Genomic DNA, 13,699 nt, shown 5'->3' with positions numbered 1-13,699 from the left:
CAACTTTTTGAGCAGCAATTGTTTGAGAGAAAGGTCTTAGAAAAGTCTTTGCTAGTCTTGTTTTCAATTTGCTTGTGTTCACCTCCTTCTTTCTTGCTGAAAATCTGTAAGAGAGTGAACCGCTTGTAAAAAGTTGTAAGAGGGGTATTTACCCTTCTCCTTCAAGAGATTTGCTAGTGGAAGGTGGGAGCCTCATCGAAGAGGGGCCTCGCAAGTAGATGTAGGTCATTTGACCGAACCACTATAAAATCGACGTGATCTTTGGTTTGCATTTACTTATTGTCATTTACATTACTGCAAACCATTTGCACTTTAATGCTCTACTTCTTTGTCTCCATCTTACTCATCTCTTCAAGTTAAAACGCAATCGAAATGGTTTCAAACGAAAATGTTACTTTTATCGTACGAAGTTTCTGAAAGTGTTTAAATCGTCAAAAGTTTATCACACTTTACCGCTGCACTAATTCACCCCCCCCCCCCTCTTAGTGCAGCTCTGATCCTAACACTAGTATTATCACATTTTATGGGAATGTTTTTGAAGTGAATTCAATAGTTTTCTAATGTATTTTTCATCCAAACAACTTGGGGCTCCCAAAGATTGGAAGGTTTCCGAGTTCATTGCTAACGGTACTTGGTGTCTCCCTAATCCTATTTCTCCCGAAATGTTATCACTTTGACCGACTATCATAGCTATTCCAATCAGGAACAACTCTTCAGATACACTTATTTGGCCTCATGACAATGGCAAATTTAGTGCCACATCCGCATGGAATCAAATTAGGCAAAGAAATAACAAGTGGGTCCCAAGCAGTTGGACATGGGATCGACCGGGATCACAAAGACACTCCTTATGTACATGGCAGGCCCTTCTCAATAAACTACCTACAATAGACAATATGAAAAGAAGAGGTATCTATCATGTTAACCGATGCTCCCTTTGTTTGCAACAAGAAGAAACTATTGACCACCTCTATTTTGCTTGTGATTATACAAAATGGATATGGAAGGAGATTCTCCAGCGATTTGAACTCAATAGACTGCCGCAACCAAACTTGCACCAAGAACTAGGCGACCTTATGCAATGTTTCTCAAGAAAAGGGCCTCTTACACAACTGGCAAAGGTTACTTTCAGATGCGCTATTTGGTGGATGTGGAAGGAGAGATGTAATAGAATCTTTGAATGTCAACACACAAACAATGCTCAGCTCTTGAAAGAGATTATTAGAGACTCAAGATCCTGTATGGAGCATGATCTCAAAACCGAGCACTTCACCCGAAGAGAAAAAGATATTTTTATCAAATTTAATTTTTCTATTAGCTAAAGATCTTGGGAATGATGCCAAATAATGTACCCACAGGTAGTTATAGTCTACAGCATGTGTAGTCATAACTATCGCATTCGCACTCTATGAGTTACTTGGCTTTGTCTATGACTTGTATAGATAAAGCTAGTTGTAGAAACTTTATACATAATCAATTTACTTTTACTTACCAAAAAAAATAACTTGTGCACAGCATGCACTTGCAGCAATGTATTCGGCTTCCGCCGTAGATAGTGCAACTGAATTTTGTTTCTTGGAAGTCCAAGAAACAAGTGCATGTCCTAAAAATTGGCATGTTCCGGATGTACTTTTTCTATCTATCCTGCATCCGCCAAAATCGGCATCTGCATAAGCTATTAAATCAAATTTTTCATATTTTGGATACCATAATCCTAAATTTGGAGTTCCTTTAAGATACCTAAATATTCTTTTAACACTTTTAAGATGAGATAATTTAGGATTTGATTGAAACCTAGCGCAAAGTCCTACACTAAACATAATATCTGGTCTAGTCGCGGTGAGGTAGAGTAGACTACCTATCATTCCCCTATATATTTTTTGATCGAAATTTTTACTATTTTCATCCATATCTAACTTAGTCACAGTACTCATAGGGGTGTTTATTGCTTTTGAATTATCCATGTTAAATCGTTTTAACAATTCTAATGTATATTTAGATTGGTTAAGAAATATACCATCACTAAGTTGTTTGATTTATAATCCTAAAAAGAAAGTTAATTCACCCATTAAACTCGTTTCAAATTCATGACTCATACATTTGGCAAATGATTCACATAGTGATTCATCCGAAGAGCCAAAAATAATATCGTAAACATAAATTTACACAATAAGAAAATTATTTTCAAAATATTTAATAAATAATGTAGTATCAACCTTGCCTTTAGTAAAATTATTTAAAATAAGAAAGGAACTAAGCCTTTCATACCAAGCTCTAGGAGCTTGTTTCAAGCCATAGAGAGCCTTAGTCAATTTGAATACATGATTAGGAAGAAGAGAATTTTCAAATCTGGGAGGTTGTTCGACATATACTTCTTCGGAAATAAAACCATTCAAGAAAGCACTTTTGACATCCATTTGAAATAGTTTAAAATTATTACTACTAGCATAGGCAAGGAGCATCCTTATGGCTTCTAATCGAGCCACGGGAGCGAAGGTTTCTTCGTAATTGATAACTCTTCTTGGTTGAAACCTTTGGCCACTAATCTTGCCTTGTTTCTAACCACAATACCATTTTTGTCTTGCTTGTTTCTAATGACCCATTTAGTACTAATGACTAAATGGTCACTAGGTCTACGAACAAGCTTACATACCTTATTCCTCTCAAATTGATTCAATTCCTCTTGCATTGCAATAACCCAAAAATCATCTTTTATGGCCTCGTCAATGCATTTAGGTTCGATTTGAGAAAGGAAGGCGATGTTAGCACAAAAATTCTTGAAAGATGAACGAGTTTGAACCCCTTTTGATGTATCTCCTATAATTAGCTCCTTTGGATGAGCATCTATATACTTCCATTCCTTGGGTAAGGAAATTTCGGAAGAAGGTGCATACAAGTTGCTATTTTGAGGAGGGGGTTCATTTAAATTCAAATTATCAAAACCAAGATCATCATCAAAATTATTTTTCTTTAAATTAGAAATTTCATTAAAAACTACATGAATAGACTCTTCTATTACTAAGGTTCTTTTGTTAAAAACCCGAAAAGCCTTAGAAACGAAAGAGTAACCAAGAAAGATGCCTTCATCGGATTTAGCATCAAATTTTCTTAAGGCATCCCTTTTATTCAAAATAAAGCATTTACAACAGAAAACTTTAAAATAGAAAATATTTGGTTTTTTATTATTCCATAATTCATAGGGAGTTTTTGATAGGGATGGTCTTATTAGGACCCTATTCATGATGTAGCAAGCCGTATTTACGGCTTCGGCCCAAAAATACTTGGGTAGACTATATTTATTTAACATCGTTCTTGCCATTTCTTGTAGGTTTCTATTTTTTCTTTCAACTACTCCATTTTGTTGGGGATTCCTCGGAGTGGAGAAGTTGTGATTGTATCCATTAACTTCACAAAAATTTTGAAAGTCATGGTTATGAAATTCGCCACTTTGATCACTCTGAATTGATGAAATCATGAAACCTTTTTCGTTTTGAGTGAGTTTACAAAATTTAGAGAAACACTTGAAACAATCACTTTTGTGAGCTAAGAAATAGGTCCAAGTGTATCTAGTATAGTCATCCACAATTACAAACACATATTTGCTTCCTCCTAGACTTGTCGTGTCAAATGGTCCAAATAAGTCCAACTGAATCAATTGCAATGGTCTAGTGGTGCTAATTTGAGTTTTTGGTTTGAAACTAGTTTCTATTTGTTTACCTAGTTGACATGCATCGTATACATTGTCCTTAATAAACTTTATATTTGGAATTCCTCACACTAATTCTCTAGATGAGATCTTAGATATTAGTTTCATGCTTGCATGGCCTAGTCTCCTATTTCAAAGCCAAGCATCATCATTTAAAGCGGAGAAGCATATTTCATTACTCAGTTCATCAAGGTTGATGGTGTAGACATTATTTTATTTTAATGCAATCATAGTTATGTTGTGGTTTGGTTTTTCAATAATACACACATTTGATTCAAATCTAACGATATAGCCTTTATCGCATAATTGACTAACACTCAAGAGATTATGTTTCAATCTATCAACTAGCAAGACATCATCAATAAAAAATTTTAATTTGTTACCTATGGTTCCCTTGCAAATGATTTTGCCTTGGTTGTTGTCTCCGAAGGTGACGTACCCATCTTCTTTGCTAGTGAGCATAGAGAAATGAGATGGATCTCCAGTCATATGTCTTGAGCATCCACTATCTAGATACCATCTCTTGCTCCTAGCTTGTAATGGTGTATGTTTCTCTTCTCCGATGGCCATTAGGGCGTAATGAGCAACTTGCTCGGTGTTAGACTCCTCTTCTTCGGACGCGCTTGAATTATCCCACGTTGCCTTGAACGCCTTCTTCTTTGATGTTCTCTTTTTGGCTGGAGGACAATCGTTCTTGTATTGTCCTGGTTTTTTTGCACTCATAGCAAATCACTTGGTCCTTCTTGTGTTCAAATTTATTTTTTGTATTATTTTTAAATTTATTTTTTCTTAAATATTTTTTAAATTTTTGAGTCAAAAGTGCAATGTCATTGTCACTGTCCTCATCACTTGATGTTCCTTTCAAGTGGTCTTCTTGTGATGTGAGTGTCATATCCTTCCTATTCTTTGGAAGGGGGTTCTCGAGCTCGTCATGAGCTTGACATGTCATTTTGTAGGTCATTAGAGACACAATAAGTTCTTCATGAGGGAATGTTTTAAGGTCTTTAGCCTCTTGAATTGCCGTAACTTTTGGATCCCAACTTTTAGGGAGGGATCTTAAGATTTTAGTTACTAGTTCAAAGTTAGTAAAATCTTTACTAAGAGCTTTGAGTCCATTGATGACATCCATGAACCGGGTGTACATGTCTCCGATTGACTCACTTGGTTTCATTCGGAAAAGTTCATAAGAGTGCACAAGGATGTTGATTTTGGACTCTTTCACTCGGCTAGTGCCTTCATGAGTGACCTCAAGAGTTCTCCAAATATCAAAAGCCGAATCACAAATTGAAACACGATTAAATTCATTTTTGTCTAGTGCACAAAACAAGACATTCATAGCCTTTGTGTTTAAAGCAAAAACCTTCTTTTCCGATTCATTCCATTCGCTCATTGGAAGAGAAGATTTTTTAAATCCATTTTCAACAATAGTCCAAAGCTCGAAATCCATGAAAATGAGGAAGATCCTCATACGAGTCTTCCAATAAGTATAATCCGACCCATGAAACAAGGGTGGACGTGTGATAGAATGACCCTCATGTATGCCGGAGTAAGCCATCTCTCTTGGGTATTGAACCAAATATGAGAGTGAGCCTAGCTCTAATACTAATTGTTAGGATCGGAGCGGCACTAAGAGGGGGGGGGAGGGGTGAATTAGTGCAGCGGTAAAGTATGATAAACTTGTTAGGATCGAGAGCACTAAGAGGGGGGGGGGTGAATTAGTGCAGCGGAAATCTTTCAGCAATTAAAAACGAAAGCTGCGTTCGTTCGATAAAAACTATTTTGATGCAAAAGCCGATTCTAAGATTACTTATGATTAAGTGCAGTTTACGTCTAAACACAGTTTGCGTCTAAGCGCAGTTTACGCAGTTTGCGTCTAAATGCAGTTTGCAGATTGCATCTAAGCGCAGTTTGCATCTAATCGCAGTTTGCGTCTAAGCGCAGTTTACGTCTAAGCGCAGTTTGCGTCTAAGCGTAGATTGCGTCTAAGCGCAGTTTGCAATTATAAATGGAATCAAAACATAAACGTAAACTGCAAAGAAACTCGTTCGTAAAAGCGCAGAAGATAGTTTGCAGTTATAAATAGAATCAAAACGTAAATGTAAACTGCAATGTAAAGATCGTACGAAAACACCGATTTACGTCTGAATGCAGATTCGGAAAGATCAGAACTTAGAAACTTGTTCGTAAAAGCGCAGAGAGCAGTAGCTATGTAGGAGGTTTGCAGTAATGATAAAGTGCTCAAAATAAACGCAAACCAGAGATTTAGAGTGGTTCGGTTAGTCTTGACCTACTCCACTTTTGGCTTCCTCCACCGACGAGGTTACCGACGTCAACTAGAGGCCTTCCTTCAATAGGCGAAGGCCAACTGCCCTTTTACAGTTTCACTCCTTTTGACGGGCTCAAGAGACAATCCTTACAGAACCTTTCTCTCCTCTCTTTACAACTCAAGACTTAAAGAACAGAAAGAGGAGAACTTTTGGACTTAACACAAATTTGAGCTCTTAGAATCACAGAAAAGATCAAGAATTCGGTGTAGGTCTGTATCTTTTCAGTGCTGAATGGGTGGGGTATTTATAGGCCCCAACCCAGTTCAAATTTGGAGCTCAAAACGATCAAATCCCGGAATTCCGGGATCAGGCGGTTGCACCTCCTGATTGGATAGGTTGCACCGCCTGGCAGAGCTCGAAGACTGAGCCTCTGGGCGGTGCTACCTCTGTCAGGGGCGGTTGCACCTCTCTACCAGAGCTCGAAGACCGAGCTCAGGCGGTTGCACCGCCTGACTGGAGAGGTTGCACCGCCTGGCAGAGCTCGAAACTTGAGCTCTGGCGGTGCTACCTCCTGACAGAGGAGGTTGCACCGCCCAGTCTCGCTCGGAGACTGAGCCCTGGGCGGTTGCACCTCTTAGCTGGGGCGGTTGCACCGCCCAGTCTCGCCGGGAGACATAGCCTGGGCGGTGCTACCTCCCTGCCTGGGCGGTTGCACCTCCCACAGCAACCTGGGTCCGAATGGGCTGAACCATTCGACCCAATTTGAGTTCTTCAAGGGCCCAATTGCCCCAGGATTAAGCTAATGGGATCACATCCCATTTCTAACTTAATCAAAGTGCTAACTATGATTATTTCCTAAGACATATTCTGCAGCTTGCTTCGGTACGTCACTTGCTTCTTCCGGCGAGTTTCCGGCGAACTTCCGTCGATCATCCGATGAACCCTCGGTGATGCTCCTGCGGACTTCCGGCAAACTCCTGGACTGCGACGATCCACTTGGCAAGTTCCGACGAGCTCCTTTGGCAAGCGTCTGGACTTCTCGGATTTGTTCCCGCAGAACCTCCGACGACTGTCCGAACTTCCGTCGAGCTCTCGAACTCCCAACGTGATCATTGTCATGACTCCGGCGCAACTCCTGCTGCATGTCTTACTTTCATCGTAGTTAATCCTGCACACTTATCTCAACACATATATTAGACAACAAATGACAATTGACTTCATCATCAAAATCCGAGATTCAACAAAACTTTTGACGATTTAAACACTTTCGGAAACTTCGTACGATAAAAGCAACGTTTCATTTGAAACCGTTTCGATTTCGTTTTAACTTGAAGGGATACGTAAGAAGGAGACAAAGAAGTAGAGCATTAAAGTGCAAATGGTTTGGAGTAATATAAATAACAATAAGTAAATGCAAACCAGAGATCACGCCGATTTTAAAGTGGTTCGGTCAACTGACCTACATCCACTTGCGAGGCCCCTCTTCGATGAGGCTCCCACCTTCCACTAGCAAATCTCTTGAAGGGGAAGGGTAAATACCCCTCTTACAACTTTTTACAAGTGGTTCACTCTCTTACAGATTTTCAGCAAGAAAGAAGGAGGTGAACACTAGCAAATTGAAAACAAGACTTGCTAAGACTTTTCTAAGACCTTTCTCTCAATCAATTACTTCTCAAAAAGTTATAATCTCAGCTAAGATTTGAGGGGTATTTATAGGCCTCAAGAGGATTCAAATTTGGGCTCCAAAATTTGAATTCTCTTTGGTTCCCGATGCTAGCGGTGCCACCGCCTATCAGTGTCTAACACTGACAGTTGACTGGCGGTGCCACCGCCCAGCTCTCGGGTGCTAGGCGGTGCCACCGCCCAACTCTTGGGTGCTGGGCGGTGCAACCGCCCTGTCTGGTGGTGCCACCACCAGACCCTTCGGTTCACTGGTTGGACTTCAAATTTAGCCCAAACGAAGTCTAATTTTGGGCCCAATTGGCCCCAAACCAGGATATAGGATTATCTCTTAATCCTAATCCTAATTACAAGTGAAATACATAACTAAAAACATCCTAAGCAAGTTTTCAACCGCGAACGTAGAGTCTTGTTCTAGCGAGCTTTCCAATGAACTTCTTCCGATGGACTCCCAGCAAGCTCCCGATCTTGTGATGACTTTAACGAGTAGCCGAGCCTTCTCGGTGATCTCCGTGAACCTCCGACGATCTCTTCGGCAAACTTCCGAAAATTCCGACAGGTTCCCGATTTCTTCTCGGTTGGTTCCGACAGCATCTCCGATGATTCTTCGGACTCTTAAACATCCATCGAACTTGACTCCGATATTCTAGCTTTGTGTTTTCTGGTTATCGTAGTTAATCCTGCACACTTAACTCAATAATATGGATTAGATCAATTAACCCATCAATTGATTTTATCATCAAAATCCGAGATTCAACACGCAAGAGAGGACGATGTGTCGAAGAATCGGACGAAGCGTCGAGGGACCAATGACATGCCGGACAACTTGATTAATTGCTTAGGATTAATTGTCTCGATCGAAGTTTTGTTTTAAGTGTGCAGGATTAACTATGATAGCTTGAAGACATAAAGCAAGTCTACCGGAGTCAAGTTCGATGGGTGTTTGAGAGTCCGCCAAAAGTCTGAAGAATCGTTGGAAGTGATGCCGGAACTAACCGAGAAGGAATCGGGGAGTTGCCGAAGATTTGGGAAGTCCACTGGAAAGATCGTTGGAGGTTCACGGAGATCACCAAGAAGGTTCGGCTACTTGCCAATGACTCGTTGAACTCGCCACAAGACCGGGAGCCTGTTGGGAGTCTGCCGGAAGAAATCTGATGGTGTATCGGAAGTCCATCGGAAGTTCGTCGAAAAGCTCGCCGGAAGGAAACTCGACATTGCCAGTTAAAAACCTGCTTAGGACTATGTCTGTAATATCCCTCACTTTTAAAAATGTATTAATAAGGATTTATATGTAAATTGGGGGACCTATATGTAAATATAGAAATTACAAGGACTAAACTGCTAAGTTGCAAAAAGAAAAAAAAAAGAAAAGGAAAAACCGAAAATTCGGTATTATCCCACCGCCTCCCACGCACTCTGTTTCGAGCGGTGGGGCGTGAGGAGAAGAAGGAGAGTGGTTGAAGAAAAGAAGAAGAAGAGGGAAAAGAAGAGAGGAGGAAGAAGAGAGGAAGAAGAGGGAGAAGAGAAGAAGATGAAGAAGAAGAAGAAGAGGAGGTGGCTGCAGCGAGGGCTGCAGCGAGAAGCTGTGGGGCGTGGGGAGAAGAAGAGAGGAAGAAGAGGGAGAAGAGAAGAAGAAAAAGAAGAAGCAGAAGAAGAAGAAGAAGAAGAAGAAGAAGAAGAAGAAGAAGAAGAAGAAGAGAGGATGATAGCTGCGGCAAGGCTGCAGCGAGGAGGTGTGTGGGGTTGGGGAGGAAAAGGGAAGAGGAGAAGAAAAGAAGGAGAAGAAGAGGGAAAAGAGAGGGAAGAGGGAGAGGAGCGAGAGGTGGCAGCAGCTAGGGCTGCAGCACCTCTGTTTCCTGCAGGTGGAAACAGAGGAGAGGTGGGGCGTTCGAAGAGGAGAAGAAGAAGAAGAAGGAAGAGAAGAGGAAGAGGAAGCAGGAGAAGAGGTTGTGATACCTCTGTTTCCTGCAGAGGAAACAGAGGAGAGGGTGTGTGTGACGTCGGGGAGAAGAAGGGGAGGAAGGAGAAGAAGAGAAGAAGAAGAAAGGAAGGAGAGGAAGAAGAGAAGGGAAAGGAGGAGCTGCGGCTGCGGCGGTGGCAGCTGCAGCTGGAAGAGAAGGAGAGGAAGAGATGGTGAGGAAGAAGAGAAGAAGTAGAAGCGGGTGAAGAGGCGGCACCTCTGTTTCCTGCAGGAGGAAACAGAGGAAAGGAGGTGCTGTTCGTCGGGGAGAAGAAGGGGGCTGCAGCTGCGGCGATGGCAGCTGCAGCTGGAAGAGAAGAAGAAGAGGAAGATGAGCAGGGGAGGAGGGAGAGGTTGCGGCCGTGGCTGCGGCCGCGACTGCAGCAGTTGCAGCGGGGAGAGAAGAAGAAGAAAGGAAGGAGAAGGAAGAGGAGAAGGGAAAGAAGTAGCTACGGCTGCGGTTGTGGCAGCTGCATCTGTGGCAGGGAAAGAGGAAGAGAAAAAGGAAAGGAAGAAGAAGAGAAAGGGAAGGAGAGGAAGAAGAGAGGAAGAGGAGAAGGGGCTGCGGCTGCGGCGATGGCAGCTGCAGTTGTGGCTGGGAAAGAAGAGAAGGAAAGGAAGAAGAAGAGAAGGGAAGAAGAGGAAGAAAAGAGGAAGAGGAGAAGGGGTAGCAGCTGCGGCAGTGGCAGCTGCAGCTGGAAGAGGAGGAGGAAATAGAGCAGGGGAGGAAGAAGAGGCTGCGAGTGTGGTGGCTGCGGCCGTGGCTGCGACTCCGGCTGCGGCTGCGACGTTGGCTGCGGTAGCTGCGGCAGCGGTGGTGGCTGCAGTAGCTGCAGTAGCTGCTTTTGGGAAAGAGAAAGAGTAGGAACGAGAGAAGGGAAGAAGGAAATAGTGCAGTGGAAGGGGGCTGCGGTTGTGACCGCAGTTGCGATTGTGGCAGCGGCAGCGGCGGCGGCTGTGGCAGGTGCGTTTGGGAAAGAAAAAGAAGGAATGAGAGTAAGAGAGAGCAGGTGACTGTGCCTCGATGTTCGACACGTGATGTAGTTACGAAGAAAGGAAGAAAACGGGAGCACAAAACGAAACAGAGAGAGGACACGGAGGAAAAGTAGAAAGATTGGACTGGCACCTTCCTTGGATATTCAGATCAAAATATTTGAAAGGCAAGTTCCCTGATCGTTTCTCCTATAATTGCTCTGATATTTCTTATTTCAAGTTCCCTGATCGTTCCTCCTATAATTGCTCTAACTTTTCTTATTGCAAGTTTCCCGATCGTTCCGCCTGTAATTGTTCTAATCTTTCCTATTGCAAGTATCCTGATCGTTCCTCACTGCAATTTTATCTCTACATTTGCTTTGAATATGAGGAACTTTGAATTGTTCTAGCCTTGCATTTGATATATCTCCTGTTTAGACGTAACGATTCGAATCTGTGCAACTTCTGATATTCTGACCTTTTGATACCGAGTTGCCTATAAGTCATTGTTGGAAACTCTGATTTGTTCAAAACTGATTTCATTGGAAAATAGACTCGTAGACCTTTCCTTGATATATGGATTGAAAGATTTAGAATCCAAACACCTGTCCAGCTATCTATTGAATCTAACATTAGGAATTCTGCCAACAGAGATTTTGTTCTACGACACTTGCTTACCAAATTATTTGTAACTCTCTCTGTTGGACAGTTCAATTCATATGAAGCATGTCTTATCTGAAAGTATTATCCAATAATTATTTCTGAGTAAATTGGAGCACGTTTGATAGTTTGAATCATTTGTTCAATGTGCCTTCTGTATTCTGCCAGAAATCGAGCTTTGGTCGATTTCTCATATTCTGGTTTCATTCCTTTGGAAATTGATATCCTTTAGCTTTCTTATTCAATTGAGCTTTATATTACTGCTTTGAATTCTTGTATGTTCTTGTCCTTAAAGTTATTGCATTCTTGAAAACTGTTGTGTAACGTTTATGCTATATCGTATTGACTCATATAGGCACATGTATATCCTATTGTTCCGCATTTGCTTTCGATATGTGCCTATTCCAGTTTCATTCCTTTGGACATTGAATTCATCAAATCTTCTTATTGAATTGAGTTATATGTGATTGCTTGGATTCCATATGTGCCCTTGCTTTCAATTCCTTTCAAATCTGAATATGCTTGTGAAATATTATTGCTTACTTCGGATTGACTCGTAAAGGCACATGTACGCTTCGTTGTTCCGCGTGTGCTTCCGACATATGCTACTTGTTGTTAAAACTGCCCTTTTGTACTCTGGTGTGTGGGATTGTCTGGACCTTTGCCAGAAATGGTAAAGGGTATGCGCTATTTGCCCGCTATGTGGGGTCTCGCTATGAGGGATATTCTGTTTGCGCTTGTTGCCCGCTACGTGGGTATGTGATTAGAGCCTGCGATGCTCTGCCGACCCCCTTTGACTTCACCTAGACGTGGGTGGATGGAGCTCCCAGACGTGGGAGACTTTTGTCAGGTGGTCATTCAGAAATGGATGAATCACATTCTGACTGAGATCCCACTACACCCTCTATGTGTTTGATATGACATCCAGAGTTTTGGTGAGTTTGTTTCTGTTCATACTCTGGATAAGATTGATATGATTGCAACGTCAAGGACGACGTTTGAGCTCTTGTACGATATGTGTACCGATATGCTCTGAAAGGCTTCATTCCCTGATGATTTTGTTTCGAAATGTTCCATATGCCGTTGATATGCTTCGGAACATTTTATATGCCATTGATAAGCTTGATATGTTTCCTTTGCTTCTGATATGCTCCAATTACGCTGTGCTCCATTTGCTATGAACTGATATGTTCTTATATGTCCTATTTGCCATTGATATGCTCTAATTACTCTGTGCTCCATTTGCTATGAACTGATATGTTCTGAAATGTCCTATCTACCATTGATATGCTCCAAATTACTCTGTGCTCCATTTGCTATGAGCTGATTTGTTCTGAAATGTCCTATCTGCCATTGATATGTTCCAATTACTCTATGCTCCATTCGTTATGGATCAAATATGTTATGAATGACATGATACGTATGATTTGGTATCTATTGAGATGGTATCCTTGAGAATTCTGGTATTCTGCCTTGCATTATGATACCTTACTCGTTTCAAACCGTTCCTTTTGTTCTGAATATGCTTTGTCACTTGCTGAGCCGTTTTTGGCTCACTCCGTTGTTATATAAACCTTTCAGGTCAGCTTGTCACTCTTCGAGATGTTTGATTTGGGCTGAGGCAGTGGATAGCTATTCAGAATTATGGGCAAGTCCTGTTGGTTGTTATGCTATTGTTGTATAAGCATATTTTGTATGTAATGAATTGTTCTGATGATCGAAATGGATATACTGTGTAAAAGTGTTAGAAGATCTCTCTTATTTGGAATTTCGGAATGTTAAGTCTAATTTATGACGATATGAACTTGTGGTGAATAGTTGGAGTTCTGATTGTATAATTTATTTAGCTTGTGGATTTATAAATGTTGTTCATGTTTGTCAAGTTGGCTTGGGTTGCCATAAATGTGAATTATCGAGTGATGTGATATATGATTATAAACTGCACAGGTTTTATGGATGTGAATATGAATAGAATGTTTTCAGTGTCCTCAAACGTTAGTTTGGATCCTGGATTGGTCTGTGACGAAAATTTTAAAAATCATGGATATTTTGAGGGGCATGACAATGTCTTAATTTCATAGTTTGCATATAATTAGGGTTATGATTAAGAGTTAATCTTATAACCTGGTTAGGGGCCAACTAGGCCTTCATATAAATTGGTTTGGGCCAAATTTGGAGCCCAACTAGTGACCCGTAAGGACGGACGGTGGCACTGCCCAGAACCCGAAGGATCAAGTGGTGGTACTGCCGGACTGGGCGGTGGAAATTGGTTAAAACGTAGATTAAATCATAAACAATTAGCAATTTGTTTCATCATCAAAATACGAGATTCAACAATCTCCCCCTTTTTGATGATAACAACCGATTGATGACGAAGTTAATCTTAACTCCCAGAGTTTAAACAAACTCCCCCTATCAATATGTTATATTGATAGAACCTTGAATTCAAACTGA

At 41.3% G+C, this 13,699-nt stretch overlaps 1 long non-coding RNA gene across 1 annotated transcript; it reads left to right on the top strand.

Moving 5' to 3' along the window:
• The first annotated feature begins 8,831 nt into the window (after positions 1–8,831).
• LOC135623921 (uncharacterized) lies at positions 8,832–13,127 on the top strand. Its single transcript, XR_010491564.1, has 2 exons — positions 8,832–10,773; positions 12,827–13,127. It is a non-coding gene; the product is annotated as an uncharacterized LOC135623921 (long non-coding RNA).
• Positions 13,128–13,699: the final 572 nt, after the last annotated feature.

This window comes from Musa acuminata, chromosome BXJ1-3 (genome assembly GCF_036884655.1).
Source record: "Musa acuminata AAA Group cultivar baxijiao chromosome BXJ1-3, Cavendish_Baxijiao_AAA, whole genome shotgun sequence".
NCBI lineage: Eukaryota > Viridiplantae > Streptophyta > Magnoliopsida > Zingiberales > Musaceae > Musa > Musa acuminata.
The sequence above is the reverse complement of the archived record's forward strand: the minus strand, read 5'-3'. Positions and strand labels throughout refer to the sequence as shown.